Genomic DNA, 9,255 nt, shown 5'->3' on the forward strand with positions numbered 1-9,255 from the left:
ACACTACCTGACAAGGATATCATTCAGATTTGAAGGAAATATAAACAGTTTTACAGACAAGCAAAATCTAAAAGAGTTCACTACCATCTAACCATCTCTACAGGAAATCTTAAAGGGACTCTTTTAAGTGGAAAATATCCCAACTAGAAATATGAAAACTTAAAAAGGAAAAATCTCATTGGTGAAGGTAAAGATAGTAGATGAACCATTTACAAAATTAGAAGGAAGATTAAATAACAAAAATAGTAAAATAACCTATATCCACAAAAAGTAGTTAGAAGAAACAAAAAAAACAAATAGATGAAAAGCATGATGTCAAAAACATTAAAAGAGGAAGGGGAGTAAAAAATGCAGTGTTGTTAAAATGTGCTTGAACTTAACAGCATCAATGTAAAATACTCATGTATTTACAAATATTGCTTTACATAAATATCATGATAACCATAAACCAAAAATCTCAAATAGATACACACAAAAAAGATAAAGGAATCCAAATGTAAAATTAAACATGGTTATCAAATAACAAGGGAAGAGAGAAGAACAAGGAAGAAGAAAGGAACAAAAGATAATTTTTAAAAATTGAAAAACAATTAACAAAATAGCAATAAGTACATACCTATCAATAATTCCTTTAAATGGGAATGGACTAAATGCTCCAATAAAATGATATAGAGTGGCTGAATGGATAATAAAACCAAGACCCATACATATGTTGCCTACAAGATGCTCATTTCAGATCTAAAGACACACTCAGACTGGAAGTGAGAGGATGGAAAAGGTATTTCATGTAAATGGAAACAAATGAAAGCCAGGTTATGTATACTTAGACAAAATAGACTTTAAAACAAAGACTATAATAATGCACCAAACATAGGAACGCTTATTGTATATATGTATTACAGAAAATTTTATTGATGTAAAGGGAGAAATTGACAGTAACATAATAATAGTAGAGGACTTTAACTTCCAACTTACCTCAATGGACAAATCATCCATAGAGAAAATCAATAAAGAATTACTGGCCTTAAATGACACATTAAACCAGATGTAATTAATTGATATATAGAGAGCATCCATAAGCAACAGAGTACACTTTATTTTCAAGTGCATATGGAACATTCTCCAGGATAGATCACATGCTAGGCAACAAAACAAGCCTTGGTAAATTTAATAAAAGTGAAATCATATCAAGCATCTTTTCCAACCACAACACAATGACAGTAGAAATTAACAATAAGAAAAAAAACTGAAAAAAAGCTGACAAACATGTGGAGACTAAACAATATACTACTAAATAACCAATGTATCACTGAAGAAATCAAAGAGGAAACTAAAAATTACCTAGAGTCAAATGAAAATGAAAACATAACAATCCAAAACCTATGGGAAGCAGTAAAAAGCAGTGCTAAGAGGGGAGTTTGTAGTGATATAAGCATACCTCAGGAAACAAGAAAAATCTCAAATAAACAACCTAACTTTACACCTAAAGCAACTAGAGAAAGAAGAACAAACAAAACCCAAATTTAGTAGAAGTAAAGAAATCATAAAGATCAGAGCACAAATAAATAAAATAAAGACTAAAAACTCAGTAGAAAAGATCAATGAAACTAAAAGTTAATTCTTTGAAAAGATTTTTTAATGATACCTTTAGCCAGACTCATCAAGAAAAAGGGAGAGGGACCAAAACAATAAAATCAGAAGTGACAAAGGAGAAGGTACAACTGACACCACAGAAATAGAAAGGATCATAAGAGACTACTATGAACTACTATACACCAATAATATGGACAACCTAGAAGAAATGGACAAATTCTTAGAAATGTACACTCTCCCAAGACTGAGCCAGGAAGAAATAGAAAATGTGAACTGACCAATTACCAGTAATGAAACTGAATCAGTAATTTTAAAACTCTGAACAAATAAAAGTCCAGGACCTGATGGCTTCACAGGTGAATTCTATCAAATATTTAGAGAAGAGTTTGCACCTTTCCTGAAATTATTCCAAAAATTGCAGAGGAAGGAATATTTCTGAACTCATTCTATGAGGCCATCATCACCCTGATACCAAAACCAGACAAAGATATCACAGAAAAAGAATATTACAGGCCAATATCACTGATGAATCTAGATGTAAAAATCCTCAACAAAATATTAGCAACCTGAATTCAACAATACAGTAAAAGGATTATACACCACAATCAAGTGGGATTTGTCCCAGGGATGCAAGAATTTTTCAATATCCACAAATTAATGTGATATACCACATTAACAAATTGAAAAAATAAAAACCATATGATCATCTCAATAAATGCAGAAAAAGCTTTTGACAAAATTCAATACAATTTATGATTAAAAATCTCCAGAAAGTGGGCATAAAGGGAACCCATCTCAATATAATAAAGGCCATATACAAAAAACCCACAACAAACATCATTCTCAATGGTGAAAAACTGAAAGCATTTCCTCTAAGATCAGGAACGAGACAAGGATGCTCACTCTTGCCACTTTTATTCAAAATAATATTGAAAGAGCTAGCCACAGCACTCAGCCAAGAAAAAGAAATTTTAAAAATCCAAGTTGGGAAGGAAGAAGTAAAACTTTCACTGTTTGCAGATGACATGATACCTCACATAGAAAATCCTAAAGACACCATCAGAAAACTACTAGAGCTCAGCAACAAAATCTGTGAAGTTGCAGGATACAAACTTAATATACAAATATCTATTGCATTTCTATACACTAACAATGAACTATCAGAAACAGAAATTAAGGAAACAATCTCATCTGCCATCACATCAAAAGGATAATATACCTAGGAATAAACCTACTTAAGGATGTAAAAACCTGTACTCAGAAAACTATAAGACACTGATGAAAGAAATTAAAGACAACACAGATGGAAAGATATATTGTGTTCTTAGATTGGAAGAATTAATATTGCTGAAATGAACATACTACTCAAGACAACCTACACCTTCAATGTAATCCCTATGAAAATACCAAGAGCATTTTTCACAGAACTAGAATAAATAATTCTAAAATTTGTATGGAAATACAAAGACCCCAAGTAGCAAAAACAATCTGGAAAAAGAAGAGCAGAGCAAAAGAAATCATGCTCCCTGACTTCAGGCTACACCCCAAAGCTATGGTTATCAAAGCAGTATGGTACTGGCACAAAAACAGACACATAGATCAATGGAACAGAATAGAGTCCAGAAATAAACCCACGCACTTATGGTCAATTAATCTCTGACAAAGGAGGCAAGAATATACAATGGAGAAAAGACAGTCTCTTCAATAAGTGGTGCTGGGAAAATTAGAAAGCTACTTGTAAAAGAATGATATGAGAACATTTTCTCACAACATACTCAAAAACATTCAAAATGGGTTAAAGACCTAAATGTAAGACTGGAAGCCATAAAACTCCTAGAAGAAAACATAGGCAGAACATTTTTTGATATAAATCATAGCAATATTTTTTGGATATGTCTCCTAAAGCAAAGGAAATAAAAGCAAAAATAAACCAATGGGGGCTTCCCTGGTGGTGCAGTGGTTGAGAGTCTGCCTGCCGATGCAGGGAACACGGGTTCATGCCCCGGTCCGGGAAGATCCCACATGCCACGGAGTGGCTGGGTCTGTGAGCCATGGCCGCTGAACCTGTGCGTCTGGAGCCTGTGCTCCACAACGGGAGAGGCCACAGCAGTGAGAGGCCTGCGTATCACAAAATAAATAAATAAACCAATGGGACCTAATTAAACTTAAAATCTTTTGCACAACAAAGGAAACCACTGACAAAACAAAAAGACAATCTACTGAATGGGAGAAAATATTTGCAAATGAAAGACTGATAAAGGGTTAATATCCAAAATGTACAAGGAACTCATACAACTCATCACCAAAAAAAACAAAAACAAAACAAAACCTATTAAAAAATATGCAGGGTGTTGGCCTTGTTCTCTGCTATTGTTTTTCTTTTTGCAGATGCCACCCTGCTCTCATCAGCCTCTGGCCTGCCATCTCCTTGAGTCCTAACACCACACCTTCAATTAAGTTGCAGAGTTCTGGTGAAGAGATATTTGAAGTTGATGTTGAAATTGCAAAACAATCTGTGACTATTAAGACCATTTTGGAAGACTTGGGAATGGATGATGAAGGAGATGATGATCGAGTCCACTTGACAAATGTTAATGCAGCAATATTAAAAAAAGGTCATTCAGTGGTGCACCCACCACAAGGATGATCCTCCTCCTGAAAGTTGACCAAGGAATATTTTTGAGCTTATACTGGTAGCAAACTACTTAGACATCAAAGGTTTGCTTGATGTTACCTGCAAGACTGTTGCCAATATGATCAATATGTTGCCTGAGGAGATTCGAAAGACATTCAATATCAAAAATGATTTTACTGAAGAAGAGGAAGCCCAGGTACGCAAAGAGAACTAGTGGTGGGAGGAGAAGTGAAATTTTGTGTTTGATGCTGTAACACTGTAAGGATTGTTCCAAATACTAGTTGAACTGCTTTGTTTATAATTGTTAATATTAGAAAAACAGTCCACAAATGCAGCAGCAAATCAGTTATATTAGCAGAATGTTGCCCTCATTGCATGTGTAGTTTCAGTACAGATTCCAAACTTATGTCTGAGTTTCTTCTAGTATGACCAAAAGTTCATTTTTCTTTGCTCTGAATAAAATTGAACTGTAGGTTCTCTAGAGAAGTGGCATTTTGGGCTTTCCCTCTTTTTGTAAAGCAATTTCTGCCTAGTTTATTGTTCAGTTACCTTTAGTTTAGTGACTTGGCATTGTAAATAAAACAACTTGCAAAAAATTTTCTGAAATAGAATTAACATATTATCTTTATTTATGAGTTGGAAACTGGAAAAAGGCTACTTGAGGTAAATGCTATTAGAGTGGGGTTATCAGAATGTCTTCCAGCTTCCTGGAGTCAGAGTATGGCTGGTATTGATTAGCCTGTATGTAGCAGCGCTCCCTTAACTGGATCTGAGGACTTGTTTTTGCATTTTTAATCCTATCAGCTTTGAATATGTTGGCTAGAGGCTCAGTTTTTACTCAGTTTATAGTTTGGGAGGAAATAGAATTAGACAGTTTGCTGGCTTTTCAATTAAAGAAGACACTTAACCCAAGCAGTGTGTCATCTTTTTATAATCAGTAATCCTATGTGGGGAAAACCATAAACACTACTTGCATGTAAAAAATAATTTAACCTTTAATGTTAAAATGTGTGGCATAACCAGAAAGCATCAGTCACAAATGCAAGATACTTTCAATAAAAAGTTACATACTAGGTAAAAAAAAAAAAAAGGCAGAAGAACTGAATAGACATTTCTCCAATAAGGACATGCAGATAGCCAAGGTGCACATGAAAAGTTCAATCCCTGGTCAGGAAATTCCCACATGCCATGCAGTGCAGCCAAAAAAAACAACCTGATTACAAAACGGGATAAGGACATGAATAGACATTTTTCCAAAGAAGACATACAGATGGCCAGTAAACACATGGAAAGACGCTCAATGTCACTAATCATCAGGGAAATGCAAATCAAAACCACAATGAGATATCACCTCACACCTGTCAGAATGGCTATCATCCTAAAGACAAGAAATGACAAGTGTTGTTGAGGATGTGGAGAAAAGGAGACCCTTATAAACTCTTGGTGGGAACATAAAGGGGCACAGCCACTATGGAGAACAGTATGGAGGTTCCTCAAAAAATTAAAAATACAGTAAGTCCCCTATGTATGAGCAAGTTCCATTCCAAGAGCGTGTTCATAAGTTCAGTTTGTTCCTAAGTCCAAGAAAGTTAGCCTAGGTACCCAAATAACACAATCAGCTAGTTATGTAGTACTGTACTGTGATAGGTTTATAATACTTTTCACACAAATAATACATAAAAACAAACAAACACAAAAAATAAAGACAAAATTTTTAATCTTACAGTACAATACCTTGAAAAGTACAGTAGTCCAGTATAACAGCTAGCATACAGGAGCTGGAATCGAGTGAACAGGCAAGAAGAGTTACTGACTGGAGGAGGGAGAGGAGGTGGGAGATGGTAGAGCTAAAGGATGATCAGCAATAGGAGACGGAGGGCAAGCTGCAATTTCACTCACTCTGAAAGCATGTTTGCATCTTTGAAAGTTCACAACTTGAAGGTTCATTTGTAGGCAACTTACTGTAGAACTACCATATGATCCAGTAATTCTAATTCTGGGTATTTTTCCAAAGAAAATGAAAACACTGGTTCAAAAAGATATATGCACCCCTATGTTCATTTCAGCATTATTTACAATAGCCAAGCTATGGAAGCAACCTAAGTTCACATCAATAGATAAACGAATAAAGATGTGACACACACACACACACACACACACACACACACACACACAATGGAATATTACTCAGCCTTAAAAAGGAATGAAATCTTGCCATTTACGACAACATGAATAGAACTAGAAGGTCTTATGCTAAGTGAAATAAGTCAGACACAGAAATGAAAATACTGTATGGGAATTCCCTGACAATCCAGTGGTTAAGGCTCCATGCTTCCACTGCAGGGGGCACAGCTTCAACCCTTGGTCGGGGAACTAGTATCCCACATGCTGTGCAGTGTGGCCCAAAAATAAAAAATAAAAATAAATTTAAAAATAAAATAGCGTATGATTTCATGTATGTGGAAAATAAAGAGAAAATAACAAATGAATAAACATGACAAAACAGAAACAGAGTTATAGATACAGAAACCAAAGGGGTGGTTGGCAGAGGGGAGGGGGTGGGGGGAATGAGTGAAATAGCTGAAGGAGATTATGAGGTACAAACTTCCAGTTACAAAATAAATGAGGTATGGTTATGAAATGTACAGTATGGGGAATATAGCCAAAAACAATGTAATATCTTTGTATGGTGACATATGGTAACAAGACAATTGTGATCATTTTGAAATGTATAGAAAGATCAAATCACTATGTTGTGCAACAGAAACTAACATAGTGTTACAGGTCAATTATACTTCAAAAACAAACAAACGAACTCATAGATAAAGAGATCAGGTTTGTTGTTACAGATATGGGGTGTGGAGGTAGGCGTAATTTGATGTAGGTAGCCAAAGGGTACAAATTTCCAGTTGCAACATAAATAAGTACTACGGATGTATGTACAACATGATAAGTAACACTGTTGTATGTTATATATGAAAGTTGTTACAAGAGTAAAGCCTAAGAGTTCTCATCACAAGATAAAAAGCAACTAGCCAGGTGGGGGCACAGCCCAAACCGCTAGCAGGCTGGTTCCTTAAGACTCCCTGAGCCACTGCTGCTCAGGACAATGCCCTGTCTACCAGAGGGCCCAGGACTTGGCCACACACACCCGTGCACCAGCACCAGCCCTGGAACACCAGAAACTCTGCACTGAGAGACACTGGGACCCAGCTCTGCTCACCAGTAAGCCAGCACTAGACTGCGACCTCCCTGGGGCTATGCAGGCAGCCATTTTGTTACCTGGCCCCACCCACTAGTGGCTGGGAGCCTCCACACAAGGCATAGCTGGCAACCAACCAGACTGGGGGCTAGCCACATCTACCAGGCCACCCACAGTTGTCAGCTCGCCACAACAGAAGTACCAATGCAGCCCATATGGAGGCACCCCTAGAGAATATTGCTCTGGTGACCAGAGTGGGGTGCATTGCTGGGACACAGAGGATATTTTCTAAAAAGGCCATTTATCCAAGTTTGGGAGATGCAGCCAACCTCAAAGTACATAGAAATAAAAATAGCAAATCAGGCAAAATGAGGTGACAGAGGAACATGTTCAAACTGAAGGAACAATATAAAACCCCAGAAGAAGAACTAAGTGAAGTGGAGTTATCAATCTACACAATAAACAGTTCAGGGTAATGATTGTAAAGATGATCAAAGAACTTGGGATAAGAGTGGATGAACAGGGTAAGAAGTTAGAAGATTTTAACAAAGTTAGAAAATATAAAGAAGAACCAAAGAGATGAAGAAAATAATAACTGAAATGTAAAATGCACTAGAATGAATCAACAGGAGATTAGATGATACAAAGGAATGGATCAGTGAGCTGGAAGACAGAGGAGTGGAAATCACTGCACCTGAACAGAAAAAAAAAAAAGAATGAAAAGAAATGTATGATTTCTTTAAGAGTTTAAGAGACATCTGAGACAACATCAAGAGTAACTAACATTCCCATTATAGGGGTTCCCGAGAAGAATAGAGAGAGAAAGTGTAAGAGAACATATTTGAAGACATAGCTGAAAGCTTCCCTAACCTGGGAAAGGATACAGACGTGCAAGTGCACCAAGGAAAGCAAGTCCCAACTAAGTTCAATCCAAAGAGGACCACACCAAGACACATTGTAATTAAAATAAAAATTAAAGGTAAAGAGAAAATATTAAAAGCAGCAAGGGAAAAGCAACACGTTACTTACAAGGGAACTCCACAAAGCTATCAGCTGATGTTTTGGCAGACACTTTGCAGTCCAGAAGAGAGTGGCACAATATATTTAAAGTGATAAAAGGGAAAAACCTACAACAAAGAATACTCTACCTGGCAAGGATTTCATTCAGATTTATGGAAGAGAGAAAGAGTTTTACAGCAAGCAAAAGCTAAAAGAGCTCACTACCACCAAACTAGCTTTTAAAAAGTATTAAGGGATTTCTCTAAGTGAAAAAGAAAAGGCCACAACTAGAAACATGAAAATTACAAAAGAAAACATCTTATCGGTAAAGGCAAATACACAGTAAACATATTAAATCAACCACATATAAATCTAATAGGAAGGTTAAAAGACAAACACAATGGGCTTCCCTGGTGGCACAGTGGTTGAGTGTCCACCTGCTGATGCAGGGGACACGGGTTCGTGCCCCAGTCCAGGAAGATCCCACATGCTGTGGAGTGGCTAGGCCCGTGAACCACGGCTGCTGAGCCTGCATGTCCGGAGCCTGTGCTCCACAACGGGAGAGGCCACAACAGTGAGAGGCCTGTGTACCGCAAAAAAAAAAAAAAAAAAAAAAAAAGACAAACAGAGTAAAATCACCTATATCTGCAATAAGTAGTTAAGGGATGCAAAAAACAACTAGATGTAAAATATTATGTTAAGAACAGTAAATGTTGGGGGAGGGGAGTAATACTGTTGTTAAAATGAATTTGAACTTAAGAGATCACAGCTTAAAATAATCACATCTGTATAGATTGCTATACATAAACCTCATGATAACTACAAA

General features: G+C 36.5%; 1 pseudogene; it reads left to right on the forward strand.

Annotated features, from left to right (window-relative positions):
• The first annotated feature begins 979 nt into the window (after nucleotides 1–979).
• Nucleotides 980–4,630, forward strand: LOC115839089 (S-phase kinase-associated protein 1 pseudogene; annotated as a pseudogene).
• The last annotated feature ends 4,625 nt before the right edge of the window (nucleotides 4,631–9,255 follow it).

This window comes from Globicephala melas, chromosome 10 (assembly GCF_963455315.2).
Source record: "Globicephala melas chromosome 10, mGloMel1.2, whole genome shotgun sequence".
Classification (NCBI taxonomy): domain Eukaryota; kingdom Metazoa; phylum Chordata; class Mammalia; order Artiodactyla; family Delphinidae; genus Globicephala; species Globicephala melas.